We start from the raw sequence: 13,722 nt of genomic DNA on the forward strand, positions 1-13,722 counted from the left end.
GGATTTGAACCGTGGACCTCCCATGTGGTAGACAGATGCCCTAACCACTGGGCCAAGATTAATATTTATTGAAGTTCTACTGAAATGCAAAGAGGACCCCAAGGCATGTAAAACATGAAGCCATTACTTCCGATACCTTCCGATATTTTTCCCCCATTTAAAAAATAGAGACAAAAACGGATAAAAAGCATGAAAATGGAAGCAGTGGAACAGTGCTCTGGGCTCTCTGGGTATAATGTTTTGATAGTTGTTGTCCTTTGATTTGCAGGATACTGTTGCTCAAAGGTGATACAGAATGTATTGCTGATGTTCACGCTCTCTCTTCTGTCCCACATGCTGTTCAACCTGGGCAAGTTTCATGGGTTTATTTTTGGGAATCAAAGCTTCAATATCCAGAGCCTTTTATATCACCTGCCAGACTTAGAAGTTGCTGCACCATCTGATTGAGACAATGGAGCCTGAATTGGAAGCAGGTGCTGCACTGCCCAGAGAGAGCTCGGTCAGAAGCCGACGCGACCTCCAGCCCTCTTGAAGCCTCCCATCACATGGCAGCTAGTTTTCTGGAAAGAAGACTGGGGAAAATAGGTCTCTAGGTGATAAAGACATGGGAACCAGACTTTCCAGATGCTTCTTGGTGTTTGTGGCCATATATGCAAATTGTACAGTCCATCCTTACGTGCAAATTTGCCTACCTGCTAAAATGTATTTGTGACCCTCAAGTCCATACTCCTGATGTTTTTGTGGTCATTTGCAGACATATCCAGAGCACTGAAAAATTTGAGTTGCCCAATGTGCATGTTCCAAGTTGAGGTCAAATAAGGTGATGTTCTGTCTTATAGTTTCAGCTCTCAGATGGTAAACAAGTGCGCTCTTTGCGGTATATTTAGTGCCATGTTCTTCATATTTTTGCACTTTTTGTCGGTGCTGCTATTGCAGTTTAAAATGACCCCCTAGAGTAGCACTGAAGTACCATCTATTGTTCCAAAGTACAAGAAGACTGTGATGTGCCTTATGGTGACAATATGTGTGTTAGATCTGCTTCATTCAGGTGCGAGTTGTAGCGCTGCTGGTTGTGAGTTCAATGTTAATGAATCAACAATATATTCTATTTTGTTCTTTTTTTCTTTCCAACAATGTATTTTAAATCAGGTGTCTTTAAACTGGAACCCACATAAAACAAGGTTATGTACTGATTAGTTGATGCAAATATCGTGACCAGAGGTTGGCAGGAGCCTAGAGGACGAACCTCATTCAGTGTTCAAGGCCACTTTATAAAACATAACGACCATGAATAAGGAGAATCAGCTCTGTGTGTAGGAACCAAGGGTATCCTGAGTAGGACTTGACCCTGCTGCCCTCATCTTGCTTTAGGAATAAAGCTGTTGCCAAGCACAGACTGTCAGGCACTGGTAAGCCTTGCACTTAACTCTGATTGGTCTCAACAGTCTAAAAGTAAAAATTATTTCAAAAATAGGGTTACTTCAAGTCAAAAGTAAAAATCAAGCGTTGCTCCTTGTCCTTGCCCAACCACCTACATCTGGCCCATAGCTTCGTTTTGTTTGGCTTTCACAGTGTTTAAACAACAAAACCAAAAAAATTGGATTTGTTGATGTAGGAGATTTCCACACATAAAAATCTGGCCTTTTGGCATCTGGGAGGGCTGGCAGCCTGGCCAGCACTCTCCCACGTGAGGATGGCTGGAAGCGGCTCTGCTCAGATGGATTGTGGGTTTGCCAAGATGCTGTCCCCAACTGACTACCTTCACTCATGGATATTGCCTTCCTGGCCCGTGGATGCCTCTGAATTTTCCTTTGCTAGATAGAAAGGGAGGGAGAGTGACACAGAAATTTTTTTTTTCTGTTATAAAGCAAACAGCTCTTATTGGAGGGACTGTGATATTTGTATATTTGTATATATCACTTTATATTTTCACAGGTCTCTTTGCCCAAGGAATTCAGAAGACTAAGCTAACGTTAAAGGGTAGAAATCACTCCATCTCTTTTGGTTGTATGGACCACAGTGTCCTGAAGAGTTACAGAATCTGGGGAAACACCCGAATGAGAGGAATGTGCCCAAAAGGGCACCCTCCCCAACCCAAGGAGCTCTTTATGGGTTCTTAATGGACACTGAGCAAGTGAGTTGAATGAGGAGGGGAAGAGGAAGCAGTGGAAGGAGAACCTTCCTCATAAACCAGCAGGGATTTTTCAAGGTCCCTTGTTATAGGCCGTGCACCGGGTGGGTCTTTCCCAGAAGACATAGCTTTTGAGATAAGCCTTAAAGTGTAAGTAGTAATTTTCCAGGTGGAGGTGAACTTTAGAGAACAAGTCAGCAGGAGCAAAATGAGCAGAAGCACTAAATACAATAGCATTATGGGGGAACCAAAAATCATGAGCAGTGTGCCTGTTCCTCAGTTGATGTCACCTGTGATGTGGGAGCACTGAGACCAAGTACACTGATATTCCAAGGGCCTTCTTGGGGCCTTGCTGTTCAAAGCGTGGTCCATGGGCAGGTGGCATTGGCATCACCCTTTTGAAATGCAGAATCATAGATCCTACTCCAGACCTGCTGAATCAGATGCCTAAGGGATTCTTATACACATGAAAATTTGAGAAGGACAGCTTTTGAGAATAATAAGATTTGGGACCAGGTGAAGATGGAGTGACCTTTTCTTCCTCTTTGTTCTTCCTACTTATTTAGGTGTCATTTTTCCATGAGACTAAATAGGTGTGATGCCTGAAAATAATGGAAACAACCCTTGATATGTCAAGGTGGCTGGATTCATTCCTTGGATGAGCAATGGCAGGAAAGCAGAAGCTGTGTTTTAAGGGATCTTTAACAAGTCACTGAATATTTACCTTGCAGGTCTCGTGAGTTATTTCAGGAGACCTGTATGCCAGAGGCTCAGTTTCATAATATAATGAACTGGGTAGTGTCTGCATTGGAAATTGATATCCCAGATATTACCTAGCCAAGAAGACTTGATTGGTATCTCCCCCACTCTCGATGTCTGCATTTTGTGATATACTTTACTTTGAGCGTAGAAGACTGGTCTTGGAGGAGACAGCAAGGAAGCCTCAAACCTGCATGATTCCCTTTGAACATTGTGAATGCCAGAGATGAGCATTACTAGAGGATACACAAAAATACATACACACATAAAGGTAACAAACAAGAAAAAAAGGGGTGATTCTTTTTGGTGACTAGGTCTGGTTGAAATTCAGCTCTCTGACCTTCTAGTAGCATTTGATTCTGAAAGTGGGTGAGGATCTGCTTATCATAATAAATTCTACCAGGATACAGAGAATAGGAGGTCACACAGGAAAGGCTATTTGGAATCCTGAGATAATTAAAATATATTTAAATTCCTCATAGCATAATCAGACTCTTAGTATGAAAATTACCAATAGGTCAACACCTATTTCCTATAACACCAGCATGATTAGAAGACCTCAGAACTGCTCCACCCATGGTTTGGAAGCTCTTGAATAATATAATTGCTTCATTTTTTAAAGCTATGTCTTTTTTTCTAAATAAATTGAAACTTCATTGGTTCAGCATTAATTTTTATAGACATAAATAATAGCTAAAATAAAGACAAGCTAAAAAAAAATAGTTGCTTTAAAAAAAAAAGGATCCCAGTACTGCCCTTTAGACTTAAATGCTAATAAAAGGAAAAAGGACTTTTCAGTTATTTATTACCTTCATAAGCTTACTTAAATTCCGGTTTATGGCAGGAAGCTATATAGAAACATTCTTATTTTTTCCATTTAATGAATAATGAAGATGATAAATTGACTGCTTTGGAATGGAGATGGTATTATTGAATGCATAGGTGTGTGCCTCACTCTTATGTGCTTCATCCATTCTCCACTACATGCCTTGGCCAGTTTCAATTTACAAATAAGGAACTGAAGGTCAAAGATGTTAAGTTGCTTGCGTAAGGACTCACAATTATTGTTTTGCAGGATTAAAATACACACACACATCTGAATCTGACTCCCGCATTATTTTCTTTCCCTGCAGTTACACTGGACTAAGCCTTAGACTTTTTTGCTCCTCTGTGACCTAGCTGGAGTTTCTTCGATCTTGATCATCAAAATGGAAAGGTTCTTTACTACTTGAGTTTGTCTTTCCTACTTGGACAGACCATTTTTGAAAAACACTGTATTGTTACTGTATATTGAACTTTTTCCTGGTTATAAAATCATCCAGTTTCATTTGGGGAATTTTGGTAATTTTGGAGGAACACCATGAATAAAGTAATCACTCTTTTTTAAAAAAGATTTATTTTATTTATTTCTCCCCCCTTCCCCCCTGTTGTCTGCTCTCTGTGTCCATTCACCGTGTGCTCTTCTGTGTCTGCTTGTCTTCTTGTCAGTGGCACCAGGAATCTGTGTCTCCTTTTGTTGCATCATCTTGCGGCATCAGCTCTCCATGTGTGCAGCACCACTCTTGGGTGGGCTGCGATTTTCTTTTGCAGGGTGGCTCTCCTTATGGGGCGCACTCCTTGCACGTGGGGTTCCCCTATGTGGGGGACACCCCTGTGTGGCATGGCACTCTGCACGTGGCAGCACTGCATGTGGGCCAGCTCACCACAAGGGTCAGGAGGCCCTGGGTTTGAACCCTGGACCTCCCATGTGTTAGGCAGATGCTCTATCTGCTGAGCCAATTCCGCTTCCCAAAGTAATCACTCTTAATCTCATCTTAATCTTAATAAATGATATAATTACTTCATTTTTTAAAGCTATATCTTTTTTTCTAAATAAATCGAAAATTTGTTGGTTCAGCATTAATTTTTACCACTTAGTGATAACCACTATTGATATTATATTGTATTCACTTCCTTTGTTAATGAATATATATATATTCTGAAAAATAAAGTGAGATTCATGCACTATATGCTATTTTACACACACCTTTCCCACATCTCAACAGGTATTTCTCTAATACAGTTTTCATGGTTCTATAGTACCTGTGGCAGTTTGATATTGTTCATGAATTCCAAAAAATAGTTATTGGATTATGTTTGTAAACTGGCCTGTTCCTCTGGGCATGATTAAATTATGATTAGGACTTTGATCGGGCCACATCAGTAGTATGTTGAGTCCCTACCCCCTTGGTTGTTGGGGACTCATGGGGGTGAGAAAAACTATACGGCAGAGAAGGGAGTGGGAGTTTTGAGCTGGAACCCAGGAAGTAAACACACAAGAGAAGAAAACAGGAATAGAGATGGCTCCATAGACACTACAGAGACCCTGGGAAAAGAGACAAGCATTTAACTTTATAGTCTACAGCTGGCTAGACTGTAGACTGGCTAGAGAGCAGAGAAGCTGAGCCCAGAGGGAAACAAGCCCCAGGAGAGAGAGATACTTATCGCAGCCTACAGCTGATATTGGAAGGAGCTGGGACCAAGGAGCCTGAAAAGGAAGAGGAAGCCTGAACCCTTGCAGACATTGGCAGCCACCTTGCTCCAACACGTGGCAACAGACTTTGGTGAGGGAAGCAACCTATGCTTTATAGCCTGATAACTGTAAGTTTCTACTCCAAATAAATACTCAACAGATTTCTAGTATTTTGTATCAGCACCCCTTTGACTAATACAGTATCCTACCCACAGATACAATAATATAAAGTCCAAGCAGCATTCTAAGTATGTTAGAAGTATTATCTCACAACAAGCTATGTAGTAGATGGTTTTATTATCCCCATTTTACATGTGAGGAAACTGAGGCTCACAGGGATTAAGTAACTTGATTTTATCACATTGTTATTAAATAGTACACTTGGGATTGGAACCTTTCAAGACCAGATCTAGAATAATGTTCTTAGCCCCTCGGCTTAATAAGTCTAACTGAACCTTCAGAGAGTCTTTTAAAAATATCAACTAGACCCGTGTGGAGCTGGCCGTGCGCAGTGCTGATGCGCGCAAGGAGTGCCGTGCCACGCAGGGGTGTCCCCCGCGTGGGGGAGCCCCACGCGCAAGGAGTGCGCCCGTGAGGAGAGCCGCCCAGCGTGAAAAGAAAGTGCAGCCTGCCCAGGAATGGCGCCGCCCACACTTCCCGTGCCGCTGACGACAACAGAAGCGGACAAAGAAACAAGACGCAGCAAATAGACACCAAGAACAGACAACCAGGGGAGGGGGGAAAATTAAATAAATAAATAAATCTTTAAAAAAAATATATATCAACTCGAGAGCTTTTAAATTCTCAATACAGCACTGCCAGAGTTACTGTTGGAGCAATGCCATGGTCCTTTTCCTCTTTATCCCTACATTTCCCTCACAAACTTACATTTATTTTTAGCAGTAATTATCTTTGTCATCAATTGAGACGGTTGTGTAGTTACACACCCTACACCCTGGCCATAGAGGCTCCATAATGAGTATTATTACTATGAATTAAGAATAACTCAATTTACTTTTTCTCTTCCTCCTTCTCTCCCTCCCTCCTTCCCTCTCCCTCTTCCTCTCCTCCCTTTCTTCCTCTCATCCTCTCTTCCCCTCCCTCCCTTCCTTCCAGGACAAAACTGGACTAAAACACATACAATATTTAAAGAAAAAAAAAAAAGAAACAAAACCATCAATCAACAAATAAAAGCTGGCTCCAAGTGGAGCCAGCAGTCATTTCAGAATAATATGCCTAAAAGCTCAAAAAATAAAGCTATTGGATGGTAAGAGTTTGGAAATATTAAAGAGACTTTTAGGTAGCTTCTTTACAATTTGAAACATGCCTTTAATTTAACAAGCGTAAGTTAATAAGCCAAGTCGTCTCTTTTACACATTCATAAAAACCCATGGGGATTCCATGGAAGAATAAATCTACTTCAAAAAGGAACTTGGAAATTTAAATATATATACCCTGATATTTTGTTTCCCAGAGCCCAGATGAAACATTACGCTACATATGAAACTGCTTGAGGATATCGAGAGTAGCAAGAATGTTGATTTTCTGACGTCATCCTGGTTAGAAACAGGAAGTATACACTTCTGCAATTGGACTGGGAACCCAGGCCGCTAGAAGGTCTCAGCTTTGGTTGATTAGATCAGCCTGGCTGCTAAGGGAGCTCTCCAATGCACGATGGAGTCCGGCAGACAAGACCCCAGAACCACCAATAAGACCCGCTACTCAGCATCTGCAAAACCTTTCCGTGGTTGCTGGTGTCATGATTTAATCTGTACACAGCAGTGCAAATTATTATTATATATTTTACTTGTTTTTTTTTCCCACTGGGATTGACTATTTGACTAAGGAGTGATTGAAAAAAATCACTTGATAGGAAAATGGTTGATACAAAGGATTTTGGATTTGTTTTGGAGTTTAAATCCCAGATGTTGTGGACACATTGTGTTTTTCCCAATCCAGCATTCACCCTCCCATCTTCCAGAAACAGCACCTTCTTATTCCTTTAGGGAACCACCTCTCCCTTATTTTGTGCTGGCAATTAAGAGGCTTGCCCTCCCCCCGTACAGAAAGGCCTGAGCTAGACCAATCAGATTCAACCTCCCAGAAACTCCGATTGTGAGCCAGGTGAACAGGAAGTGATTGATGCTCATCATTCCTATGGTGTTTTCCAGAAGAAACGGGTTGATTAGTTTCTGTTACCGACGTGCTGGGAATTGTTTTAGTTCTTGCTCTTCCAATATCCAGTTGTGCACCTTTGATTCTGTGAGCTACTCCATGTTCTTCCAATATATTTCAGTTCTATTTAAGTTACCTAGAATCTGTTTCTCTTGCTTGTAACCAAAGACCTCTAATAAGTCTCAATGTACCAAGGGGATCATATTCTAAGCGCCTGTGGACTTCAGCAAATGTAAAGTATCTGGTTCAACCTAATGCCTTTAAAATAACAGCAATTAAAAATCACATTATTTCGGTAACTGTGGAACATTTACTTAATCTTCCTAAGAAGTTACCTCATATATAATATTTGAGAAGTGATGCCTTCTCCCCAGACTTATGAAAATTAAATAAGAACATGTCTGGAAAATGCCTGGTGCAGCACCCCTTAAAGTAAGTGATCAATATCTACTGGTTATTATCACTCTGTAATGCCTGTAAGCATAAATATCTCACTCCAAGGCAAGTTCAAACATTAAATGAATTCTGCCAAAAGTCTACCATATTGTAACTTCTCTGAGTTTTTGACAATGCAGGAAGGCCTACTAAATGGTTATATTGAGATTAGAGAACTTAGCTGATAATTTGAACATTTTAGTGAAATAAGAACAAACTGATATTCAGTTTTAATAAAATTCATTTGATCTACAAAAAAAAAAAAAAAGCTAGTCTCCATAAGAGGGTCTAAATAAGATTTTCACGAATGCAAGTGCGCAAATTTTAATTGCCCCAGGAATTGATGGTTCTTTCTGAAAAACAAATGTCAACCAAGCAGTAAACTAATCTTGTCCTTACTTCATGGGTATTTTTAATATGGAAGCATCCATGGACACAGAGCAGAATCACTTAGAATTGCTTTCAGCATTTTGTGAATTATTGATGTGCAGAGAATTAAGACAAAATCTGAAATGCCCTTAGCTTTTGATCTGACTGACTCTTGAACCTGAACATTTGGAGGTTTGGAATTTGTCTTACTCTAGTAGGTATTTGGCATTAAAAAGTCTTTAATTAAAGCCATTCCTGCTGAAGCAAAGGTTTTAGAGGGTCAGATCACTGGTCTCAGCTGCGTCCATTTTTCTTTTACCCAGTGTGGAGAAAGTACACTGGTGACCTACTTTCCTGAGAGCCTTCCCAGTGAGTTGACTTACAAAGGTCATTCAGCCTGCTCTGATGAGGCAGCTGGATAATGCCAGCAGGATGAGAGGAGGAAGGCCTTGTGAAAGGCGCTTCTTGTTACCATCTGACGGCCATTTCCTCCTTCCTACCACCAGAACCATGATTTTCTTCCAATTCCTGGTTCTCAAGGCAAGCGGTGATCTCCAGGGAATGAATGTCATAGGTTTTATCCAGTCATAGTAATTCTGTCCCCCTTTGCCAGTGTTTGGTCTCAAGTATGGCATGTGACCAAATTTGCTGAAAAGATGTAAGGGAAAAATCTTTCTAGAAATCTTTTTTCTAGATTTCTCTATATTTGTTAAAAATACAGAGACTTGTAAAAAGACCTTTGGCCCCCAAATCATTCTTCTTGTCTTGAAAGCAGCTGAGATGCTTGTAGGTGCATCAATCATTCTATAACCATGAAATGACAAGATGACTGGATTAAAAACCAACATGCAAACAATAGTAGAGTGGAACCATAAAAAGAGCCTCAATCCTTATTGTCACTTTGAGCTACTGTCTCAAAAATGGAACTGAAACTGCCCACCTCTGGGCAACGTGGTAGCCAACAACTAAATGTCTTTATCACTTTCCCTTACTTGTAGCTGAAAGCATTCCTAAGGGAAATGACATTTATATATTTTCTTTAACCCCCTCAATTTTAAATACTTTGTGTCCTCTGGCAATAGGGTCTGACAATAAAATGAAGAAAGACCAAGAAATTCTTGCAATATCATCTTACAAATGTGAGCTCAAAATTCTATTTAGTGTTTTACTAATAGATATCAGGAGGCTGTTTGCATTTGCTAGAACTGTCAGATTACATAACAACTAGTACCTACTATTACATATTAGATCCTGCCATGTGAGAGAAAGGACTCCAGTTTTGCCCACAGCTGAGTTGCAAGGAGAGAAGACTCGAGAGGCTCAAAAAGCTGAGGCCCAGGGAGAGCTGAGCCACATGCCTGACAGCTTACAGCTGACCTCAGGAAGAAAGAGGAGCAGCCAAGATTGATAGGGGAGGCCCAGGAAGAGACAATTCCTAGCCTAGTTACCCACAGCTGTGCTCCAGGAGACGGTAGACTCTAAAGGGGAAGGCAGAGGTCAGCAGCCATCTTGCCTCTCCACGTGGCTGGACAATGGGATCAACAGTAGCTTATTTTGGGGAGAAGGCACCTCTGATGGTGCTTGATTTGGATATTTCATACCCTTGGAACTGTAAGCTCTTACCCCAAATTCATCCCCTTTTTAAAAGCCAACCCATTTCTGGTACTTTGCATTGGCAGTCCTTTGCCAAACTAAAACCCTTTATCTTTAGATTACCCCAGAAATGTTCTAGGGGTCAGGGTAGGACCGGACTGTGCCACAGCAGGGGAAGGCCTTGTCCTCTCTGTCCTCTCTTCTTCTCTACTCCAGGAGGCAAGATACAAGCCATTAATGTAGAAGAATTGTACCAGCACTGAATGCATTTATTAAAAATTTAAAGAAAGACCGCGTTTTCTCTCCAGGGCTAGCAGTGAAAACACCCTGGAAAGTTATGGCATCGGCTCCATCCTAAGGTTGCTCTCAGTCCCCGTCAGCAGAAGGCTGGTATGCTGAACATGTTTTCCAGTGTTTTTTTTTCTATACCCACTCTCTTGCCCTGCTTGGTCAAAGAGCACACACACCAGGGTCACTTTCCATATCCTTCCTCCTTGTCATTTTGGCTATGTTATGGTGTCCAGCTGTTTGGTCAAGCACTGGCCTAGCTGCTACTGTAGAGGTATCTTATGGATGGGATTAACATCCACAGTCAGTCGACTCTGGGTAAAGGAGATCAGCCTCCATAATGCGGGCGGGCCTCTTTTGATCAGTTGAAAGTCTAAAGAGTGAGACCTGAGGGTTCTCGGCATCAGAAGGAATTTGGCCTCAAGACTATACCCTCTACTCTTTACTGAGTTTCCATCTTTTTTTTTTCCTACTCTTTTTTATTTAGAATTTATTGAATATATCATTCATACGCGAACATACATAAGCAATAAGTGTTTAGTAAAAGTTGTAGACTTACAAACCAAACATGCATATCATCATATATCACTTTACCAAACAACACCTTAAATTACTGTGAAACACTTGTTACAAACTACATCATCACAATATTACTATTAAATATTGCCTGCATCTTATATTTGATGTAGTTTCCCTCAACCTAAGTGATTATTAATATCCTGTGTTAATATTATATGGAATACAGGCTGAAGACTTCAGTATAACTCTTACCACAATATCCAGCCTCTGGTGTGCACTGCAGAATTCAGGCTTGGCAGTCCCTACAATCAGGTGAGCCAATTCCTTATAATCAATATTTTTACACATATCTCCATCCTGTTGGTTCTGTTTCTCTGGAGAGCCCTGATTAATACATCCCTTCCCATCTCTTCTCCTCATTTGGAAGGACTAGATTTATGGATACTCTCCATTAACGTCTCCCAATTTTTCCTTGGCTACTCTCTAAATGGAGGGCCCCAAAGAAGCTGGAGGGCAAAAAGAACAAGAGCTTCTAGGGCCACTCAGGAATGCTTTAGGGAATTAAAGCTTCCTGGATTAAAGAGCACTGAGATGGAGCACTGTTGCACTGGCTTCAGCCTCCACTTCTGGAAACTCCCTGGATTAGAGATGGTACTGGTTTGAGTTGCTTCCTCTGAGACACCATATTGAGTCCAGATTCAGATCCACTCAGATCCAACAGATCTGGGGCCAGTTTCTGTGGTGAGGCTGATAGAGGTCGCCCATCCCAGCCACCTTCCCAGCTTCTCCCCTGGGCATCTCCAGACATGGCCACTCCTGTGCTGGCTATGTGCTCACTGCCTGTCACCATTCCCTTGGCACCCCACTTCTCCCATCTACCTCTCCCTTGAGCCTTCCCACCCTCTGTCTTGGTATCCCAGGGCTGCCATTATAAAGTCCCACAGACCGGGTGGATTAAGACAATGGGAATTTATTCTCTCACAATCCTGGAGGCCAGTAGTCTGAAATCCAGGCATCAACAGGGCCATGTTCCCTCCGAAGTCTCCAGGGAGAGAGTCCTCCTTGCCTATTCTAGCTTCTGGTGGTTGCCAGCAGTCCCTGGCACTCCTTGGCTTGCAGCAGCAGCATTCCAATCCCATGGCCTTCTCCTCTGGGTCTGGATCTCCTTTCCCTTCCTGATAAGATGCCAGTACTATTGAATTAGGGTCTGCGCTAATCCAGTTTGCCCTCATTTTAACTAATCACATTGTCAAAAATCCCATTTCCAAATAAGGTCAGGTTCACAGGACTGAAGTTAGGACCTGAAGGTGACTTTATGGGGACAAAATTACACTCCCAATACCTTCTTCCTTCAAAAGCTTTTACTTCTATGTGAGTTGAGTGGCAATAACTTCTAAGACTGTAATTCAATCTGCAGGCTCCTTGTCACTTAATAGAGCAAGTGAAGATTGATAGCCATTGTTCATGTCCTCTGAGCATAAACATGTACTTCCACAGCCCCTGAGGTTGGTGCATGCAAAGGGAGAGTGTTTCAGACCTATAGTTTTGCACTGGAATGACTGGAATCAGGATGTATTTGGGGAAACTGTTGAATTCCATAGAAGACAAAACATTTAGCATCTGCCCAAGTTCTATATAGTTAGTGCAGAATCAGAGATGCTGGGCAACTGTGGAGAGCATCTTTTGGAGAAGTGGACTAGTATTTAAAAAAAAATAGCTCTAAGATTGTCTTCCATGTTGCTTAGTTTAGGGGACATAATGTTACCTGTGGAACACTGGCGTCCTTGGGGCCGTGACTACCTGGAGCCAGTGAAATCACCTGCCTGGGCCTGGTTGATGGGTCATGCCGAGGGTGGTCACTTCTCTAGAAAGTTATTTCATATCCGTTTGCACTTTGTTTTGGAAGTAAAGTTTGCCAGAGATGAAGAGAGTAGTTACTGACCCATCTAGGAGACATTGCAGTAAAGGTATTTTTTATAAGGAATAATTCACATCAGGGATGGATCCGAGTTTTGCAAGACCTTAAAGTTGTACAGCTCTGGAGATTGTCTTTTAAAAAAGTATGCAACCACACTGATGAAAGGATTTGATGATGTGGGAGGAATGGGGGGTGGGGAGTGGGGGGATATGGGATCCTCTTATGTTTTTTAAAGTGACATTTTGTGTGATCTATGTATCTTTAAAAATTTTTTTAATTTATTAAAAAAAAGAACAAAGATGCTATGATTATTTGTTTACAGGAATTTTCGTACATATATGTGGTCATTACTCTTGGGTAAATATCTAGAAGTAGAATTATTGAATCATAGGATACAAGTGCATTTAACTTTATTAAAAAATTATCAAACTTAAAAAAAAGTATGCAAAATTGGTTATGGAGGCAAATGCAAATTGTAGAAAAGAATTCTTAACCAGTTATAACTTTAATAACATTAGTGAAATAATTAGAATAAGCTAATTCATAGAGTCAGAAGCTAGAATACAGGATACCAGAGGCTAGGGTAGGAGAAGGAAAGGGGGAGTTCGTGCTTAAATTATATAGAATTTCTATTTGGGATGATGGAAGTTTTTGTACTGGATGGTGGTGACGGTAGCACACATTGTGAATGTAATGAGCAGCACTGAATTATATAGTTGAATGTGGTTAAAGAGGGAAACTTTAAGTTGTATATAGTTTACCAGAGTAAAAATTTAAGAAAGAATGCCCCAACAACATAGGAATGTACGACAAAAATAGGAAAGCATAATGTAAACCACAGACTGTAGTTAAGAGTACAATTACAACAAGATTCTTTCCAATAATTGTAATATAGGTACCACACAAATGCAAAGTGTTAATAAAAGAAGAGATCTATTGGGCTGTAGTTTCTACATGAGTTTTATGTAAATTTACAACATCACTAATAAAAAAAAGATGACAAATACCATAAATACCTCATAG

At 40.9% G+C, this 13,722-nt stretch overlaps 1 long non-coding RNA gene across 1 annotated transcript in view; it reads left to right on the forward strand.

Annotated features, from left to right (window-relative positions):
• LOC131280463 (uncharacterized) overlaps positions 1-4,281 on the forward strand; it is a 69,948-nt gene extending 65,667 nt beyond the window's left edge. Inside the window, exon 3 of the long non-coding RNA XR_009188068.1 lies at positions 269-4,281. This is a non-coding gene — a long non-coding RNA (uncharacterized lncRNA). The remainder of the gene's footprint in view (positions 1-268) is intronic.
• Positions 4,282-13,722: the final 9,441 nt, after the last annotated feature.

This window comes from Dasypus novemcinctus, chromosome 11, assembly GCF_030445035.2.
Source record: "Dasypus novemcinctus isolate mDasNov1 chromosome 11, mDasNov1.1.hap2, whole genome shotgun sequence".
In the NCBI taxonomy this organism is placed as follows: domain Eukaryota; kingdom Metazoa; phylum Chordata; class Mammalia; order Cingulata; family Dasypodidae; genus Dasypus; species Dasypus novemcinctus.